We start from the raw sequence: 22,263 nt of genomic DNA, 5'->3' as shown, positions 1-22,263 counted from the left end.
GATATGCTTAATGTTAGATAATATTCATTCTCCTCTAATGCAGGTATTTGTTATGCTTTTAATTTTGATGATCAAGACAACCCTGGCAGCCTGAATCAATTCTTAAGTACAACAATAATGATCACTACAGAAATTAGTGGGAGGCTACAGTTTCTTCCGTGATACCTATAAACAGGTTTCTGTGCGTTCAGAACAAACTTTATGATCATGAAGCATTAGTAAGTTAATATAGTACATAGATGCATCTGCTTGGCAAATATAGCTACTGATTTTTCCTCATTAATGATATAATAGATTTAAAAGGAATAGTTATTTAGTTTATATTGCTAACTAGGCTTTGGAAACAAATCAGTTGACACAGCATTTTATTTCACAGTGGTGAGAAGCAAGATATTATATGGAGTACACTGATACTGATATTGTAATGTGCCACTAAAATATATGACCATTATACCGTGATGTTTATTGTGGTTTAATCCATTCAGTAATATTTGCACAGTCCCTTCTAAAACAGTAAAGACTTCAACTTCAGAATCCAAATCTTGAGCCACTTGGCTTCTCTGCGCATTAGTTTTTCACATCCTACTCTATAGGGTTAGTGTGAAGATTGAGACCATCTGTGAAGCATGTATGTTAGCTGTGCTTCAGTCTCCATCTTTCCCTTCTCTTAAAGTACTAGTCCTAGTGAATTTTAACAGATATGACCTTGCAAATATATTTCAGTCATTAGAAAATGGGTGCAACTTTCAAAACAAGGTCCCATTTCATTTTCTGCCCTTTCCCAGATGGATGAACTGTTGCAGTGGTAAGCCTCCTTATAGAACAAGAATGAAGAAGTCCTTGACACTGTAGAGCTGACAGGCTCTGGAAATCATATACTTTGAACTGTTACATGTAAAAGAAATAGTTTGTCTTATCTAATCACTGCTTGTGGCCTCTAAAAGAGGAGATGTGTTGTATGTGCCTCGAACAGTACAATATTCAAGAATGAGTCCATGATCAACACATATTTGGTGTTCTTTTTTCCCAGGGAAAGAGACTGTCATAATTTTTGCCTTTTTCTCCAATTACAGTTTATAATCTAGTGGGATGGACATGATTGAAAATAACCAGTGTGGGAGGTTAAAAAAAATGTACAAGCACTATATCACTAGGAACAAGCATTTCTAAGAACGTATCCAATGGTGCACTAAAGATTTGTGTATTCATTGCAAGCTGCACCTCGAAAACAGAGAAAAAAAAAGAACTATTAAATAAAAGCTATAAGCAGGACCCAGGCTTAATAGAAATGAGTACTCTATTTATTCAAGTCTGGTGTGTGTGTTGATAGGATGGAAAGGTAAAGAAAGACAAGCTATCGGCTATCGTAAGGGTCAACATGTATGATTGTGCTGCAGTACAAAAAACGCTAGGCGACACTATTCATAAAGATTATTATCACTGGCGCTGGTGTTATGGCATCCTGAAGTGCTGGCATCCCAAATGGCATCCGCTAATGTCCTGGCTGCTCCACTTCGGATCCAGCTCCCTGTGATTCACTTAGGAAAGCAGCAGAAGATGGCCCATACCCTGGGTTTCTATAACCACATGGGGACATGGAAGAACCTGCTGCCTCCTGGCTTTCAACCTGCCCTAGCACTGGCCATTGTGATCATTTGGGGAGTGAACTAATGAATGGAAGACCTCTCTGTAGTTCTTCCTTTCAAATACATAATATAAACCTTAGAAACAAAGAACAGGAAAACACCCCTCCAAATTTTTTAAAGATGATAAACTCCCAGAGTTGTAATATTCTAATTGCATAAGCTACATAGAACCAACTCAGTTACAGTCAGGTTGTATTAGATCTTGAATGTCACTCTAAGAAATGTATACTTTAAACTGTTGAAAATAAAGAATGTGGAAATGATTTTAGAAAGATAAACTTGAAGCCTCACAAACTAGTGAAGGTGACAGTGTGAGGGTATTGCACAGGAAATTACTGCTGCATTCGGGGCGAAAGCTCAGAATTTTAGATGCTACAGGTGAAATCTAAGAGTGGTTTTAGGAGCCAATTCAAAGGTAGAAATAATATAATTTTGTGGTCCGTTGGATCTGTACAAAAGACAAAAATGCAGCATTCAGGCACCTCTAAGTCTAGATGACTTAACTGGAAAAAGGGTATCAGAATCAGGAATTGATTAGCAAAGTTTTACTCTAGATGATTGACCAGCTAAATTTGTTTCAAAATACTAGGTAAAAAGTAGCAACTGTTCAGACATAAGAAGAAAGTAAGAAAATATTTTGGGATAGTTGAAAATATTAAATTCAGTTTTGGACAAAACTATGAGAGATATAATTCATAACAAGGAAAAAGAAAGAACTAAGTGGTAAACTACAAGAAGAAATGAAAACTACATGTGATTTCCTGACTGTATTCCTCAAGTACTTTTTGGAATGTCCTCCTATGCTGATACAGAGTCAATCAGGCATCCCTGGACAGTCAATCAGGTCAAACCATTAAAAAAAAAAAAGCAGAGAAAAACCTTACATTTTAAAAAAAAGAAAAGTAAAGCTCATTCTACCATGTATTATATGGCAACATGGAGATATGACCATTTATTGTTTACCCAGGTATCAAAAGGAAAACTAAGAAATGCATAAATTACCATGGTATTTCAGTGAAACCCTGTAATTGTATACATACAGACTATTAACTAAACAGGAATGTTGGCTAATGTTTTGTCTATTAACCTTTACACACTGTGTTTAAGTAGAAGGAATAAACAAGCCCCTGGCAGAATGTCTGAACAAACAACTTCTTTCTAAAGTCTCTCATTACTAAATTTATGGCAAAACAGTATATCCAGTGATGTTTCAAAGGAAAGGATAATTTATATCCTCTTCTAGTCTCAACCAGAAAAGTCTGAAAAAATATTTTCAGTAATCTTAAAAAGGTTCTCCCAAATATACAGCAATAATGTAATAGATATCACAGGCTACACAAGACTCAGAAAGGGCCAAGCTGTTTTTAGAACACTAGTTAAATCTCATGTACAGATTAGCTGCCCCTCCAGCATCCCTGAGTCAATACAGATAGAGCAAGCTTTCCCATGTGAAATTTCAGGTGACCAAGGACCTTTTCAGAAAGAGGCCTATTTTCCTTTTAGATCACAATTTAAAATTGCTGGGAGTCATTAGCCTTGAGACTATCACCAAAATAAACAGTAACTGGCAAATGCCTACATAATTATAAAAGCTTTACTCTGTGTTCCTAATCACTGCAAAGACTCCACAGCTCTTCATATCCCTGCTTTTAATTTCCCTGAGGACACCAACAGGCTGTTGGGAGAATACTTGCATGTCATAACTTGCTTTATTAGAAGTAACTGTGAGAACTCCAATGAGAAAATAAATAAAGCTTCAGAGATTTACAGATCTCCATTTCCAGTCATTCTCAAAATGTTTACAGTGTGACTTTATAAGTTTAAAGCTGGATCCAATATTTTTGCATTATGCAACAAACTCTCTCATTCCAACTGTTGAATATTTCTGGAGATAGAACTCAACAATCCCTAGGCAGCCAGCCAAACTTTTTAAAACTATGCCAAAATCATACAACTCGCTTACCTTTTTATGGGTCATGCCAGTCATTCTCAAACATAAATATTCATATCTAGGAAATTCTAATACTTGTTGTTCCACCTCTTGCAGGAAAGCAAGCACAGATTATAAACTTTGATTTACCTTTTTTTTAGAGAGATTTCAAAAAGATGCTATAAAATAAAGATTCCAACCTTTAATGTCTTTTTAAACATTTATATACTTGAAAGAAAGGAGAGAAAGAGTATGTTCCATCCACTAATCACTCTCCAAATGACCACAACGGCCAGGGTTAGTCCAGATTGAACCTAGGAACCTGGAACTTTAACTCATGTGTCCCATGTAGGTTGTAGGGGTGGAAGTACTTGGGACATGCTTGGCTTTTTTCCCAGGTACATTAGCAGGAAGCTGGATTAGAAGTAGAGCCCCCAGACTCAAAGCAGCATTCTGATATGTAATGCTGGTGTAGCAAACAGCAGCTTAACTGTACCATTATGCTAGCCCCAAACTTAACATTAAGTAGGCCACATTTTGTGTCAAATTCACTATTTTTTTCTATTAAGGACAATTTGTGTTTAGAACTTCTAAACTAATTTATTTACATTTTATAAAAGATCTATTTATTTTAAGAGTCAGTGTTACAGAGAGAGCAAGCGAAAGACAGAAATCTTTTACTTTATTCCCCGGATGGCCAAAAATGACCAGAGCTGAGTCAGACCAAAGCCAGGAGCTTCATGTGAGTCTCTTACTGGTGCTAGGGGCCCAAGCACTTGGACCATCTTAATTCCAGTAGGCATTCTTGATGATGGGTGAGACTAAATAAGTCATTTAACCTTTCCATGCATCTGTTTCTTCAGCTGCCCCAGTTTAAAGTTTTTAGTCAGGCTACAGGACATTAGTTCTCAGTATGTCAGTACACCAGAATAATCTGGGATGCTTTTAAAAAATACATCAGCAAACCCTGTCCATATTGTGTTGCAGAAAGACATTCAAAAATGACTGCCACAGGAGTTCAAAGTATTGCTGGGAAAGCACTGGAAACATAACAAATATATACCAAGGCAAGAAAACAGGCTTTCATAAAGTAGCATTCTCCACAGTGAGCTGTCTTCTGAGTGCTTCCAGAAGAACTGTATAGAGTTGAGAAACAAAAATAGCAGTTGCTAAGGTAGAAGATTGCTTCTTAAAAAAAAAAAAAAGAGGAAAAGATATTTTGATACTTTGGCAGATGGCCCAGAGAAACAATAGTTTATTGATCTTGATTCTATGAAATGCCTGTAACTCTTCTGTATTTATGAAAATGTTTTCTCTACTAATGGTATTCTTATTGTAAAATTTAAATATGACCACAAACCTTCTCCCACCAAGCAGCAATGACCTTTTAAGATCATGTTTCTATCAATATTCATCCCAATTTTATTTACCTTTTCAATATCCACAGAGTTCACAAATCTGAATGACACGCCTGTAATTCACAGAGGCAACAGAGCCAATGGCAAGAAGGACAATCTGTATTCTGTTTGAATGGCAAGTATCCCAGAAACGAAGGAGGTGCTTCCTACTTCCTCCTGGGCAACACTGGGACAAGGGTAGAGCTGACACCTACTTCTCAGGCATTCTTACACAAACCATCTTATTTTAACTCTTCCTTCTGCAAGAACATGTTTTCTTCCCTTTAGAGATGAGGAAACTGAGCTACAAAACAGTAAAATTACCAAAGTATACAGAGTTAAGAAATTTCTAGAAGAATCAGATGAATTCAGGTAGCACTGATGCTAAATGACAATCTTTAGCTTTTTCCCTTTAATATAGTTTCTATTTTATTTTTATCAAAGCTGCCATCTGAATAAATTAGATGGCAATATATGACTTAAGAAAAACAGCTGTTCTCTACTCTTCCCTCACCAATTCCTGTTTCACCTGGCAACAACTTTTTTTGGCCGAGTCTTCTTTGTATGTATCTTTGTATCTCTAAATAATATGTAATATCGTCACTATTCAATCTTCAGTTTTATTGTATTTTGTTCCCATTATTCAAAATAAAGTCTCAGCACTCTCTAAATATCCTCTTCTACCTATTCCCAAAAAGACACAGCCTTTATTTTCTGAGTCAGCTCAGTTGTTCACCACTTCACTCACAGAAAGCCTCAAGGGCAGAAGGAAGACAAGCAGTCCATAACAGCATCTAGACACAGACTAGACATCCTTTGTGGATGGTTAAAGATTACTTCTAACGGCACTAAAAATATGTGTTTTTCTTACCTGAAAAAAGGAAATGGAACAGACCTGTTATTCCTGATATTTACCCATGATCCTTTTCTATTTTTAGAGTTATGGAATGCAAGAAGCCAAATTCTTCCGTTTCTAGTCTCATTTCCCAGGATGTAAACTTCAGCTATTGGTGTATCCACAGCACATTTTACTGTACCTGTTTCTAAATTCTTATAGGAATTTCAATTTCATATTTCTTCCATAAGTTTGTTAGCCAACTGTATCACGGTAAACAAAGTGAGATAACTCCACTAACTAATCCTAAGCCTCTTCAGTTGAGTCTCCATTTTGAATGTTAGAAAGTAGTAAAACTGTTATCGTAGAAGAAAAGTTTGAAGACTTCTCTGTGAAAGACCACACCCATAAGAGTCTGTTTTGTTCCCACTTCTTTTTTTTTCTCTAGTATATACATTCAACAGAAACATGTTTAATGAAATGTATTGTCAGATGATTCGGTCACTGTGTAAAACTGGATATACTTACAAAAACGTTCTAGGTATCACATTTCTACCTACATATCTACTATACACCTAGGCCTTATGGCATAGCCACCATGATGTATGCAATTCATCACTCTGAAACACTGTGTGCATTTTAGACTTCTTTCCTTCAGACTGTTCAGCACCTGCTATGGGTTCAAGTTTGTAATTAAACAGCATGACACCATAAAGGAAAATGGGCATGTGACATTCTATTCCTTGAGGTAAACACAGACATAGCATTATTCAGGTACATGGGCTCAGATACATGAACGATCTTTAAGAGATATCCTCTAAGTAGGGCCCATGTTATAATCTGGAGATAAAGGTGCACAAGTTAAAGATGGCTAAAGGGCAGGTATTCCACACAGTGGTAACACAATACTTGGGATGACCAGATTCCATCCACATTCCATATCACAGTGCCTGGTTCGAGTTGCAGTTTTACTTTGGATTCAGTTTCCTGCTAATACACATTTCGGTAAGGCAGCAGATGATGGGTTAGCACTTGGGTCCCTGCCACCAACGTAGAAGACCCTGATTAAGTTCCAGCCTTTTGGCTCTGGCCTGGCCCAGTCCCAGCTGGTTTTGGCCTCCTAAGCCAACAAGTATATGGAAGATCTTTTTTTTGTCTCTCTGCTTTTCACATAAAATATAAATGAAAAACCCCTTAAATTGTTAATATTTAAAATAAATTTTACAAATCAAAGTGGGCTCTGCAGACACACTTAGAAACTGGTGACACAGTTCAGCATGTTAAATCTCTTGTAATGTGGAGATCCCACATGAGCACTAGTTTGAGACCCAGCAATTCCACTTCCCATTCAACTCACTGCTAATGTTCTGGGAAAGCAGCAGCAGTTGACGCAAACACTTGTGTCCCTGCCACTCACATGAGAGACCCAGACATTATTTCCAGGCTTCTGGCTTTGGTCTTGCCTAGACCTGGCTGTTGCAGATTCTTGTTAACTAAACTAGCAGGTGGAAGATCTCTGTTCCTTTCTCTGTTAATTCTGCTTTTCAAATAAACAAATAAATAATAAAAGAAATATTTATGGATGAGGGTACCAGAAGAGAAAAACCTCCTATATTTAGTAGAGAGGGAAAGAAAATGAGCAGTGGGAGGATCTGTATGAGAAGAAGGAACACATATTACAAACTCTCAGGTTCTGTGAAACTTTAATGTTTATTTGAAAGAAAATAATATATATGTTTGAAGATCATCAAGTACCAAGAGAAAGGCATTTGTAGTTCAGGGATACCAAATACAGGTCATGAAATTATATTATATTAAATGCCATTTAATAGTTGCACCTAGCCACTTAACAGTAAAGCCATATAAATATTTCACAATCAATAACAGTTGATTTTGATTTGCTGGTAGTTTCCAACAAATTTTCTTTAAGCAATTTAAAACAATAAAGTCTAAATTGAAGGAACCTAAGTTCCTATCTTCTATTCTTACAGCAAGTCACTGTTTTGTTTTTGTTTTACTTACTGTCACTTTAAAAAAAACATTTATTATTTTTATTGGAAAGGCAGATTTATAGAGAGAAGGAAAGAAGGGAGCTGGATGGGAAGTAGGGCAGCTGGAACTTATACCCTCACAGGATCCTGGCACGAACGAGGTGAGGAATTAGCCACTGAGCCGTAGCACAGGACCCACAAGTCGCATCCTATGGCAAAATGTCCTGATGGTGCCTATTCTGGTGCTCAGTAGAGCAGTTTTCAATATTTTCAGGGTTTCGAACTTCAATTTGTTAAGTAACTGTCAGAAGTTTTTGTTTGTTTATTTGTTTTTATTTGGAAAGGTAGATTTACAGAGAGAAGGAGAGACGGGGAGAAACCAAAGGCTGAAACCAAAAGTTCTGGAAAATATTTGCCACACACTTCACAAATAACGAACGTATCTGTGTACTAAAGAGAAATGAAAAAATTACTGAATATTTAGGTAATTTATTTAGGTAAGCCATTGACCGTAAGCTATCGTGAGCAAAACTGCAGGTTTCTACAAGGTTTGTATTCCTTAGAAATCAGCTCTGGGTCATGCATTTGCACTCACCTCAACTGTTCTAATGATTTTCCCTTCATTTTAATTGAACAATACATGAATAAGGCACATGAAAGTGGTACATGTAGCTAAGGGTACACCACACCTACATTAACTACAGCTACATGTGACAACACTTCATATATATGTGAATATATATATAGAATATATATACATATATTCTATAAGTATCTAAAATCCGAACCCACAGATCACAGAACTGGATATACAGATCACATAATTTGCCTAAGAAAATGAAATAACCCTGACCACAGGCATATAAAAGGGATGTAAAATGCCCAGGATTACGTGTGGTTAAACGGGGGGCTTAGAAGGATTTCACTTTCGGCTTCTTACATGGCACTATAGCATTTGAAGGTGTGCTGCCCCCAAAAAGAAGGGAACAAAATACTTTTTCAACAGGAAACAGAGCTCGATTCTCGGCCTGGGCTTCCTTTACTACCACTTCTCACGCTTGTCAAAAGGCACCAACTGGGATGTGCACTGCACTCAGAAAGCTGGGAGCACCGTCCCCAGTGCTCCCCTTCCCCTCCCCGGCCGGGGGACTCCATCTGCAGCCCAAGCAGCCTCTGCGGCTGCGTCCTCCGCGACCCCCGGGGAAGTTGACCAACTTCTCACTGCCACAGCTGTGATGACAGGCTCACGGGAAGGCAGGGAGCGGGATTGTGCAACCCCTTCGGGGGGGGGGGGTAAAAAAAAACCGACAGAAAGAACCCTCTGTCAAGTTTCCGAAAGACTAACTAGTCCTGGGAGGGAGGGGCGGCCCCGCTCCCCTTCCCCGGTCCTTCACCGGGCGCCACCAACGGCGTCCTCCCCTCCCCTTCACCCCGCAGGCCCCGCTCTCCCGGGACCCCGGAGGAGCTCGGCGAGGAGGGCGGTCCCGCGGCCGTCGGGGAACGGGGGCTGTCTGGGGGACACGGACGCCGCCGAGCGGGGCGAGCTCCGGGCCGCGGCTCCCTCGTGCCTGCCCGCCTCCCCACGCCGCTCGCCGGCCCCCTCCCCGCCACGGCGCCTGCGCGACCCTCTGGCTCTCACACAGGGAACTTCTACGCTCGCCGCGCCTGACGCACTCGGACACACCAACTCGTTCTCGAAAATTTCTTACAGTTCGGGGAGTCCACGACGCTCGCTCACGCCTCAGGCTGCCGGCGCCCGGCCGAGGGACTCCTACCGGAAGTTGGTTTCCGTTCCAGTTCAGAGGGCGGCGACGGCTGGCGGAGCCATTAACTCTTCCCCCTCCACCCCGGCCAGGCCGGCCCGCTGGCCCAGCCCCGCCCAACCCCGCCCGGCTCGGAGCAACCCCGCCTCGGCCTGCTTGCCTCGCCTCACGCGGAGAAAATAAAACTCTGAGGGGCGGAGTGCGAGTGCAGTGACACGTTTTGTAGAGGTCACTCGAGAGCCTTGGCTAGAATTTTATGCCAAGCAGTCAATTATCAGACGGAACACATCACCCTGTGAGCTTAGAGTACCCAAGAATCACGTGGAGTGCTTTACGCTGTACTGTGACCCACCAAATCTAGAGAATCCCGCTCAGAACACCCGAGGTAAGCCCAGGAACCTACATTTTCAATACATCTTCTCGTGAACGTCGTTACCGTGATAAAACTCCAGTAGACTTGAGAGACACCCCAGGGACGAGCGCCCTTGTGTGTACACAAATACACACATGCAAACTCCCCCCACCCCCCACCCCCCAGCTGGTAATACTTTTCACAAAATGTATTTTCTGAAGTTCAGTGATTGGCAAATGAGAGTAGAACTTAGAAAACTTCCCAAGAATTAAGTATTTCAAGTTATCCCATTTCCTGTCGATGCTTGGACATTCTCCAAGGTAAAAAATTTTGGGTAGATGCTGAAAGAAAACTACCTTTTCTCTGTTAACAGCAAAAGGACCAGGTTCTGGCTGCCCCAGTTTCTCATAACCACAACAGTTGAGGTTTGAGACTCCCCTTGAACATGTGCCCATATTGGATGCCGGCACTGCAGGCAGCAGCTTAATCACTGTGCCACAATGCTGACCCATTCTCTTCACTAATGAACTGTAGACATTTATTTTCTCATTCCTTTAGAACAGATAGAGGATTTAAAAACTTGCCAAATAGCAGTAGATTCTATCTAGTTACCTTGGGTATTGAGGATACTTTAAAAAAAACAAAGCCAACATGTAGTTAAAATTTTAACAGATATTTCTCGTAATATTTTGAGCAGTTTGCTTTTTAACAAGTAATGAGTTATGCATGACAATGTATCACTCCTTAGAGCAATTCTAGAGTTTCAGATTGACCAAAGGGAAAAAAAAGGGGGTGAGAGAAAAAGGACAGTCCAGCTGTTTGTCACACAATCCCTCTGCCCCAACATTGCACAGATTTCCCTGAGGTCAGCATTCCTCCTCAGAAGGTGATGAAAAAACACTCTATAAACAGCGGTGTGTAAGTTTTTGCGTGGACATATTTTCAATTCCCTTGAATAAATACCAAGGAGAGTGATTGCTGGGATGATAGGTTTAGTTTGATAAGAAATTGCCAAACTCCCTTCCTAATGAGTTTACTGTTGGATTATAGCAGCAGCAATGAATGAGCATTCCTGTTGTTTGGTATTTTCACCAGCATTTGGTGTTTTCGATACTCGGGATTGTGGCCATTGTCATACATGTGCAGTGGTATCTCATGGTGGTTGAAGTTGGTGTTTTTCTGATGACACGTGTTGTGGAACTTTTTTCATTGCTTATTTGCCATCTGTGTCTTCTTAGGGAAGGCCTTTGCTGATTTTTCAATTGGGATGCTTGTTATTGTTGAGTTTTTAGAGATATTTGTGTCATTTAGATAATGGTGCTCTATCAGATGTATCTTTTGCAAGAATTCTGTCAGAGTCGGTGGTGTGTCTTTTATTCTCCTGTCTTTTGCCGAACAAAAATTTTAAATTTTGGTAAAGTCCGATTTATCCATAACTGATTTTATGCCGACTGAAGGAGCTGCTTTGTATTTATGTGATTAGAAGGATCTAATGTAATGATACACTCAACATGTAAAATTGAATGAACGCATAGGCATTTTTAAATATTGAGGTGCTGAAAACTTTGAATGAGGCAAAAAATGACTTTTACATAGTTCTTAAATATGTATTTTTCTCTCCACCTCCATGGTATTGTGACAGTGCAGAGAACTGGCTGCATTATGTATGAGTACTGGTGGAATTATTTTAGAATAGTTTTGTATTAATATGGTGTCAAATATTTTCTTTTTCTTATAATGTGATCAGATGTTTTACATTGATATACAACATGATTAGTGGAGGTTGGCGGATTGATCTGAGGCATTTATTTGAGGAATAATTCCTTGATACAATTGTGTAATTTCTCCCTAATATTCCTTCATTTAGGTTATTAAATATCTCAGCTAACAAGCATTGATGTTGGGGTAGAATGGGATAAAAAATGGAGAACTGCAAGCTTATTAAAAATTTTGGGGGTCTTTTTATAACTGCTCAGTATTTCAGTGAGTTCTGAATATAATTCTAGAAACCAGGAAACTTACCAGCATAAACATTTCAAATTAGAGCATCATGTGTGATCTCAGGCAAATCTTTGAAATATCATGATTAATGGAATCTGTTTATCTTATTTAAAATAGTAGCTGTACTGGCTTTCTTTGTCTTATAGTCTCCAGGTAAAATATCAATGAAAAATCTGAAAAATACGAGAACTCATAGTAGCCTTTTGAGGCACCTGCTAATCATGACTATCGTGTATTTGAGGCTGTGCTCATTCACTGAGTCCTGCTCAGCGTGAACCTTCTCAGAAAGGTACTTTTTCCTAATTTGCACAAAGCTAACTTCAGAGTAGCTGTAACCTTGGGATACGTAGAGCACATGCTTAGTAGAAAAGTAGCTCTTTAGTAGGGACCCATAATCAAAAAGTCTAGATTTTGTGACCTAATTATAGCTTTAAATTATTATATTTGCATTCTGTATAAATACGTTGTATGTGGGATAGTTGTAAACTACTGGAGGACAGCTCAGTGTCATAATGTGGTAGGATTTTACATTAGCTACAAGAACTGTTGTTTTGAAATGAACTTGTATTTTGTGTTTTGAAAGCAAGTGAATCTGCCTGTTTGAGGGATAGTGAGGAAGCTACCTCATGGTGCCTCCCAGTGAACTAACGGTTACGTTAGTCCCATATGTAATCCGTGTTTTGTAACCCTTTTCCCCCAAAGTCCCCAATTAGTAACTCTATTACCCAATTTAGAATTATGATTTGGAGAATACCAACAAAACCCAATGGAAGTGGATGAATGTGATGATCTCTGAGCAGAAATGGATTTTTTTGAGACTTCATTTGTCATATATTATTCCTAGCAAGGAAAGAACTAATTATTGCTTCTGATGAACCAGGAATTCTCTTCTTTATAGTAACATGACAGGTGATAAGGATAAGGACCTTACTACAGCTACCCACAGTGACAAAGTTGATAAATGCTAGTTTCAAGTAAAAAGGTAGCTGTGGACTGAGTATGTTTGTCTTCCAGCTCAGCTTGTGTATTGAGGACTTAACAGCAATTAGGCATTTAGGACAGGTTGTGCTACATAAAGGAGAACGTCCAAAAAGGAGAGAAAGCAAACACTTTGGAAAATGGTTTACCTGAGATTAATGGAAACAATCTGCTTTAAATATAAGATATTAGAATAATTCCAATGGATTCCCATTGAAAATGGATTCCCAGTGAAACTGCTGGAAATGTGTAGACAGTGGGATGCTAAACTGTCTGACATTGTACCAACAATGTCGGGGTACACTTAAATAAGATTCTGATGGAATTGTGATTCCTTATGAAGGACTATACCATTGTAGTAAAATGGGGAAAAATCTGTCGGGGGGTGGTAGTTGAGAGGGGAATCCCAGTCTATACAAAATTGTACCACATGATTCAAAAATTCAAAATAATTAAAAAAAATGTTACCAAAGACAAAAAAAATTAGAATAATTGTAATAATGAGGGGCATGGAGGCAGAAAGAAGTAAAAACAAGGTTGGATAAGTTAACGCTGTGAAAATAGAATGGTAAAACTATTATTTCCAGATAATCAAGGATGCAATCAATAGTGAAGAATATTTAGGCGGGCACTGGGGATAGCACACTTAAGCTGCTGCCCAAGACACCAGTGTCCTGTGTCATGCTGTTCATGAGATTGAGGCTCCAACCTCCATTTCCAATCCAGCTTCTTGTTAATGCACGTTCTGGGAGGCAAGAGAAAATAGCTCAAATGCCTTGGTACCTGTTACCCATGTGGAAGACATAGAAGGAGTTCCTGGCTCTTGGCTTCAGCTTGTACTAGGTCCAGCTGTTGGGAACACTTAGGGAATGAACTAGAAAAGAGAATCATTCAGTCTCTCTGTTCCTCTCTCTGTTTCTCTTTCCCTCTGCCTCTTTTTCTGTCACTTTGCCTTTCATCAGTCAATACATAAGCAGAAGATCTGCAGAATAACAAAGTAAAATATAGAAAAAAAACTGTGAATGAAAAGAACAAGCAGATGATAACAATGCAAAGATTGTTCCATGAGCTTCTTCATGAAGGAGATCGGCATAAACGGAACAGAAATATCAACCAAAGATGTGTTGGAAGGTATTTGTAATGGTTCGATCCACTGTAATAACTTCTCTATAGAGATTAAGTGGATGTGTGAGTTTTGAAATATACTAATTGAAAAGAGACCAAACATCTTGGCCTAGGTGGATAAAAATTTCAATATTAAATGTTGTATTAGTTCATTCATTTATTCACTAACTATTATATGAATGATTGCTAAAAGGGACAGAAAGAAGAAAAAGACGCAGACCTATGTTACAAGAAATTAGTTTGTTGTGGATGACACACACACACACACAAAAGGCAGGCAGTTACTACACAGTGTGGGTTAACTATCTTATAATGGTGATAAGTATAGGATAATCTGAAAGCACACTGGAAAGGCGTATGTCTGGATGTGAAATGGAAGGGAGACTGTGGTGTATAAAATGTGAAAAAGCTCAGTAAGAATCCAGGTGAAATAAAGTGATTGACTTGCAAGGGAATAAAAATAGAATTGTCTTCAGTATTAAACTATAGAACTTGAGTAGAATAATATTTTTAGTCTCCTGGGAAAGATTTGACCTAAAAAAATTTATACCCACCCAAGTTACCATTCACATATCAAAGGAAAACAAAGACATTTTAAAATACCTCACAGTTCAGAAATCATACCACCCATTTCCTGGAAACAATTAAAGATGTATTTTGGCTAGTCAAGAAGAAATCAAATTTAAAAGTCATGAAGAAATCCTGATATAAAATAAATACTAGAAAACATTTGAAATAATTCTTTCAGTAATAGGTATAGAACAATGTGAACTTCTTGACCCAAAAGCTATACTTGTTTAATAAGTAATTTAAGTATGTGTTGTAAACTTAGTGATTTTAGCAACAAAAACTTAAAAGGCTGGGAAAGAGGTGGTAGGCAATAAAAATGTTCTGCTAAAGAAGCGATCATATAGTCTAGCCTTCATATCCTGTGTTGGGGTGCCTGTATTTTATGCCTGCTTTAAGCTCCTGACTCCTTCTCCTGCCAGTACAAACCGTGAAAGGCAGCAGTGACAGCTTCGGTGATTGAGTTTCTGTCAGCCATGTGGGATATCTGTATTGTGTTCCTAGCTCCTGGCTCCAGCCCCAGCCCAACTCCAGTTTTTCAGGCATTTGGGGAGTGAACTAGTGAGTGGATGGTGGCTCGGTCTGTTTCTCTTTCTAACCTTCTGTCTCTCAAATAAAAAATAATTTAAAAATTAAAAAAGGTAAAAGAATATTCTAATTTACTATTTTTTCTCATCTTCTATATGTGGAAAAAAGAAATGGCAAGTTCTCATTCTAAGATAATCAAGATAGACATATTATTTCAGATTTTAATATATGCGGATAAATAACTGTAAATAGAAAAATTTGTGTGGAACTTTTTGTGTTGATAAAGAAATAAAACATTGCCCTGTGGAAGAAATATAGAAATCATAGTTCCCAACATTTTGTTAGTCACCACATCAAATACTCATGTGAGTGCTCCTCTGCGCTCTTTCTTGCATGTGTATGCTGTGTCCTTATTGTTCCTGTGCCCACTGCCCTTCCCTTACTCCTTTCCTACTCCTTATTCAAGCCACTGCTGGTTCATAATTACTATAGTACCTTCTGAACTGTTCTTCCTACCTTCTCTCTCGTCAATTTCTAAATGTTTTTGTGTTCCCTAATCACTTAAACTCACGCAGTGCCATTTATCACCCTTCAAATTGGCATGATAATCCTGGAATGAGGCGTTTTCTTACCCTTTCCAAAGTAATGTTCTCTGTCTTCTGGGCTTCTACATTTTACATGTTCCCTCTGTAGTTTCCTTATGTTTGCTAATGAGGACTCCTCAGATTAGAACATGTTGTCTTGTTCATATCTGTTGAAAGATCTGCCTCTGTGGGGCTGATGCTGTGGTATAGCAAGCTAGTCCTCAGCCTGGGGCACCAACATCCCATATAGGTGTGGTCTATGTCCCATCTGCTGCACTCTTGATTCAGCTCCTTGCTTGTGGCCTGGGAAAGGAGCAGAGGATGGCCCAAAGCCTTGAGCCTGTGCACCTATGTGCAAGGTCTGGAAGAAGGTTTTGGTGCCCAGCTTTGGACCTGCCCAGCTCTGTTTATTGTGCTTGTCTGGGAAGTGAACCAGTGGATGGAATATTGCTCTTTCTGTTTCTTCCTTTCTGACTTTCAGGTAAAATAAGTCTCTGGGGGGAAAAAAACACACAACTGATTGTAAAGCAAGACTTATATGATTCCTCTCTCAGGTTACTACCATTTATCCTGTCCTTTCCCCTTTATGACAGGAATCCTGTTTGAAATTCCTAGATACCTTTCGATGTTTTTGAAGTTAGAATGATTATTACAGCTGATGTTAAACAGACTTGTATTCATCAGAAAAAGTCCTATGTTTTATTATTTAAAATAATTCTTTATGTATTTCAAAGGCAGAGCATTACAAAAAGAAAGATATATATAGAGATTGCTCTGCCATCCCCAGGTTCACTCCCCAAATACTGGGTCTGAACCACACTGAAGCTGCCCTGCTCTCCCACAGGGTAGGCAAGGGCAGAAGTACTTGCACCAACTTCTGCTGTATTTCCAGTTGAATTAGCAGGAAGGACCCAAACCTACATTCTCATAAAGAATGCTGCTGTCAGAAACTACAGCTTCACCTGCTGTGTCACAGTGCCAGCCCCTTCGAAGGGCTGGCTATGTTTTCATTGACCTCACAAGCTCAATTTAATAGAGACTAAAGCAAGCTGGTATGATTGAAAGTTGTGTATTAAAATTGCCTCATTAATATGTTAATATTTATTAACCATAACCAAACTTTGTTTTTTTTCATCTGTCACATGTAGATAATAATTATGCTTGCCTCAAAGATTACCTCTGTTTTTACAGTGGAATAATATGTAAACCATGTTTGGCCTACAGGTGGAATCAATTAGTACTGGCTAATAAATAAAATTCCTGCAACTCAGTGCATGGATCTACATGTAGACACTTTTAAATTTACATAAGTAGTTATAATTATTACTTAAAGTGTTCACAATGAGAAAGTCCGGATATGTACTTTTTCGAAGGGCTTTCAGTCAGTTGTATTAAATATACCTGTGGAAAATAGCCACTTTAATTCAGGAAAATGGTGTATGTGGTAATTTAAAAAGTTAATGGAAAGTGTATTTTATGAAAAAAACTAAGCATGAATTTTTGGTCTGAAACTTATTTCCTATCTAGTCTAAAAATGCTTAAAACAATTATACTCATAAATCCATGTTAATGAGTACCCATGTATAAAGATAATTTGTGATAGCATATAAGGGGATTAAACTACATATGAGTGTATAGGTATTGTATGTTACTGAAACTATCAATTCAAATTAGGTTATCATAAATTTAAAATGATAATTGTAATATCAATGGTAACTGCTGAGAAAAATAGATAAAAATTAAATACTTAAGTATTGAAAGAAACAGTTATACACAAAATTATGCAGTAATGGAGGAATTAAGAATAGACAAATGGAAAAAGATATGGAGAAAATGGGGCTCGGCATGGTAGCCTAGTAGCTAAGATCCTCACCTTGCATGTGCTGGGATCTTGTATGGGTACCGGTTCATGTCCCATTAGCCCCACTTTCCATCCAGCTCCCTGCTTGTGGTCTTGGAAAGCAGTAGTGGACTGTCCACGGCCTTGAGACTCTGCACCTGCATGGGAGACTCAGAAGAGGTTCCTGGCTCCTGGCTTTGGATTAGTGCAGTTCTGGCTGTTATGGCCCTTTAGGAAGTTAATCAATGGACAGAAGCTCTTCCTGTCTGTGTCTCCTCCCCTCTGTATATCTGATTTTCCAATGCAAATAAATAAATCTTAAAAAAATGACGTGGAGAAAATAAATAGCAAGATAGTTGAAGTGAATCCTTATTAGTAATCTCCTTAAATGTAAAGTAACCTTTTCAATCAAAAGGCAACACTTGGCAGAATGAATTATGTGTGATCAGATAATCAGATTATATGCTGTGTACAAACAGCTTACTTTGGATGGAAATACACAAGTTGATGAAAGTGACAGGATGAAAAATTGTTTTTCAGGAAAATAATAACTAGAAGGCAGTTGGATGGTTACAGACAAATTAAAAACAAATTAGACTTTAAGACAAAAAACTGTTACGGGATGCAAAGAAAGTCATTATATATAGACAAAATAGTTATTCATCAGGAAGATGTAACAGTTTTACACGTATACCTGCCAAAACTATTAATCCCTAAAATATGTAAACATTCATTGAACTAAAGGGAGAAGTAGACATTATACAATAATCATTGGAGACTTCATTATATCATTTTTAATAATAAATAGAAAATCAAGACCAAAGCAGGAATAAACAACTGAAGTAATACTATAACTGACTAGACCTAACAGGCATTTATAGGATACTTTCCTCAACAAAATCAAAATATTTTCTTTTAAATTGGACACAGAGTATTGTTCAGGATAGATCCAGTGCCTAATCATCATCGTCGTCAACAAGATCAATATATTTAAAAAGATTTAAATCATACAAAATATCTTCTCCAAGCCAAAATGGAATGAAAGTTAAACTATGACACAGGGAAAACAGAGAAATTCATAAGTATGTGCATATTATGTCACATATTCTTAAACAATCAGTGAATCAAATAAGAAACCACAAATTAAGTTAGACTTACAGATGGATGAAAATAAAATCACAACATAATAGAATGTGTGGAATATAGTGAAAGCAATACTTATAGGAAAATTAATAACAGTAATTTCCTAAATACCTGCTAGCATAACTGTTAGTAGAAGTAAGCAGAATACTGGAAGATCTTGAACTAAGGTAAACTTTTTATTTTTAAGATTTATTTAATGAACTTAGAGAGGGAGAGATAGAGAAATCAATACAGACAGAATGACTCTTCCATCCACTGGTTCACTCTCTTTGCGGCCTGAATGATCAGGGCTGTGTCAGGCCAAAGCCAGTAGCCCAGAGCTCTGTCCTGGTCTGCTAAATGAGCAGCAGGGGTTCAAGTACCTGGACCATCTCCCATCCCATTGTTTTCCCAGCTGGAAAGGAACTGGATCAGAAGTGGAATAGCTAGGGCTCAAACTAATGCCCGATTGGGTTTTTGGCATTGTAGTGATAACTTCACTTGCTATACCACAACACTGATCCTATTACTACTAAACTAAGCCATTGTGCATTATTCACTTAATATGCTAGTAGATTTGATTTACTAGTATTTTGCACAGAATTTTAAAAAAGATTTATTTTATTTTATTGGAAAGCCAGATATATAGAGAGGAGGAGCAACAGAGAGGAAGATCTTCCTTCTGCTGATTCACTCCCCAAGTGACTGCCATGGCCAGAGCTGAGCTGAGCTGATCCAAAGCCTGGACCAGGAGCTTCTTCAAGGTCTGCCACAGGGGTACAGGGTCCTAAGGCCCTGGGCCATCCTCATCTGCTTTCCAAGGCCACAGGCAGGGAAATGGGGTTGCTGGGTTTAGAACCAGCACCCATATGGGATCCTGGCTCTTTCAAGGTAGTGATGAGGTTCACAGGATGAGTTTGGAAACATTATTTCCTCCTCTTCTAACACTGAGAATTATGAAGCATTGTTGAAGAAAGTTCAGAAAACCCAAGTGAAACGACTTGCCATGTGCATCAATTGAAAGATTAGCTTTTGCTAAGATACTGATATTCCTTAAATTGATCTTTAGATTCAATACAGTTCTTTAAAGTATGATTTACCTGTAGAATACAAGACTGAGTAAACATAAGAAAATCATTTGGTACAATATACCTATCACATTATAGCCCCACATAAATCATCTTCACTGTTGTAAAAAGGCATTTGGTAATATTTAACGTCATTACTTGAAGAAACAAAATTAGAAACCTAGAAATGGAAGAGAGTTTCCTCATCATGATAATGAGTATTATACTGAACACTATACTGAGTATTGAGAGATGGAAAGCTTTCTTCCTATGTATTAGTGCGTTTTTCATCACTGTATTGAAATATTTAAAGCAGTCAAACTTTATAAGGAGGAGGGGTTTATTTGGCTTGGATGGCAGAAGTCAGAACAGCATGGCACAAACTCTGGTGAGGGTCTCCCTTAGCTGTGTCACCTTATGGTAGATTGCGCTGCTGGGAGAACATGCAGGGGCATGCAATTGTATCACTCAACAGGAAGTCAGAAGACAAGTCAGGAATCACACCCTGGATTCTCTTAACAATTCACTCTGGTGAGCACTTACTCCAGAAGAAAGACTTCTCTCTAGACTCCACCTCTGAGTTTCACATCATCTCCATGCTGAGAATCAAGCCTGCAACACATAAATTCTTGCAGGACAAACCACATCCAAACCATAGCAGCCTAAGATCAGGTGCAAGACAAAGACTGTTTCCTGCAACTGATGTTCTACATTTTCTAAGAAGTTCTATCCAGAGTAATTGGATAAAAAAAAAAAATAAGAAATAAAAAACCTCAAATTGGGAAGTAAGAAGTAAAACTATTGCTGTTCTCAAATGAGCTTATCCTACACACAGAAAATCCCAAGGAATCCACAAAAATACTACTAAGAGATGATAAGAAATTATCAAAGCTGTAGTGTACCAAATAAACACTCAAATATTCAGCCAGCAATGAAATCTCCCAAAATGAAGACAAGAAAAAAGTTTGATTTACATTAACATTCAAAGAAATAAAATGCCTCAGAATAAATTTAAGGAGTTAAGAAGAGATGTACACTGAAATCTTAAAACATTGTTAAAAAATTTTCAGAAAACCTAATGGAAAGACATTCAGGGGAAGGCATAAGATACTGATATTTCAATATGATACCAGGGTAACAAAAAAAAAAAGAAAAAGAAATGAACATAATAAAATTAAAAACTTATAAAATTAAAGACATTATCAAGAAACTGAAAAGTCAACCTACAGAATGGCAGAAAAATGTCTGTAAACCATGTAGCTGATAAAGATATAATACCCAGAATATATAAAGAACTCTGACAATACAACAACCAAAACATTACTCAATTAAAACATGGGTAAGGGATTTAAACAGACATTTATCTAAAGAGGATATATACATGATTTATAAGCACATGAAAAGATGTTTGACATCATTAGTTGTTAGGAAAATATAAATTTAAACCAGAGCGAGGTACTATTTCACATTCACTAGGATGAGTATATAATAAAAAACAGATGGAAAATGACAAGTGTTAACAAGAATGTGTGGAAGTTGTAAACCTTATTCAATACTTGTGGCAATGCAAAATGGTTTAGGCACTATGGAAATCAATTTGTGATCCTTTAAAAACATTACACATAATTTAGAATGACCTCACAATGCCACTATTAGGCATATACCTAAAAGTAATAAAAATAGGTACTCAAACAGATTTATATAACCGTATTTAGTAGTACTGTATGTAATTGCCAAAAAGTAAAAATTGACGTTGAATACTCCATTCATCAGCAGATGAATGAATTAAATTGACAAATACACATTTAAGAGGAGATTGTTAAGCAATAAATTCAACAACGTAGATAAACTTCATAATCATGGTAAGAAATCAGACAGAACCACACACTGTATGACTTCATTTAAATGAAATATCCAAAATATATATATTCTTATAAAGATAGAATGCATGTTGATGACTGCCAAGGTTTGATGGGAGTGGAAATGAACAGCAACTGTTTAACGGTACACTGTTTCCTTTTGGGATGATTAGAATGTAGTAATTTACCAGTATCAGTGCAATAGTTATGACAAATGCACCATGGTTATGTTAATAATAGCAGCCACTCTTCCATGGTGAGGAGGGGCATGTTGAGTGGTAAAGGGGAACTCTCTATATTGTGTATTCTGATTTTTAAAAAATTGATTTCAAAAACCTTTTTTTACCCAAAATGACTCCTTGGTTAAAGAAGTAAAACTGTAAAAAAAATGCTAATGCTAATGTAAAAGTAATGTATCATGTTTTGTAAAATACAGCAAAAATGGTATTAAAAATTCCTAGCCTTAAATATTTTCATTATAAAACAAAAATAAACTTTAAAAAAGCAAATGAACTAGGTATTGAGTTAAAAAACCCAAAACAATGAAATAGTCCAAATAGGGCATTAAAAATATTATTGAAACAGAAGCCAAAACTAATGACATTTTTTGAAAGAGTCTACTGTAAAATTGATACATCCAAAAGGTGAACTCTGTGACATGTATAATCAGGGAAAAAT

At 37.7% G+C, this 22,263-nt stretch overlaps 1 protein-coding gene across 9 annotated transcripts in view; it reads right to left on the bottom strand.

Annotated features, from left to right (window-relative positions):
* TANK (TRAF family member associated NFKB activator) overlaps positions 1-22,263 on the bottom strand; it is an 89,978-nt gene that overhangs the window by 64,906 nt on the left and 2,809 nt on the right. Inside the window, exon 1 of one of the 9 annotated variants that reach the window (XM_040971629.1) lies at positions 9,509-10,145. The exons of 4 other annotated variants lie outside the window; for them this stretch is intronic. The gene's annotated coding sequence lies outside the window, so the exon portion shown is untranslated. 4 more of the 9 variants (XM_040971635.1, XM_040971636.1, XM_040971633.1 and 1 more) reach the window with 4 other exon arrangements.

This window comes from Ochotona curzoniae, unplaced genomic scaffold (genome assembly GCF_017591425.1).
Source record: "Ochotona curzoniae isolate NIBS_2020 unplaced genomic scaffold, NIBS_Ocur_1.0 contig_2210, whole genome shotgun sequence".
In the NCBI taxonomy this organism is placed as follows: Eukaryota; Metazoa; Chordata; class Mammalia; order Lagomorpha; family Ochotonidae; genus Ochotona; species Ochotona curzoniae.
The sequence above is the reverse complement of the archived record's forward strand: the minus strand, read 5'-3'. Positions and strand labels throughout refer to the sequence as shown.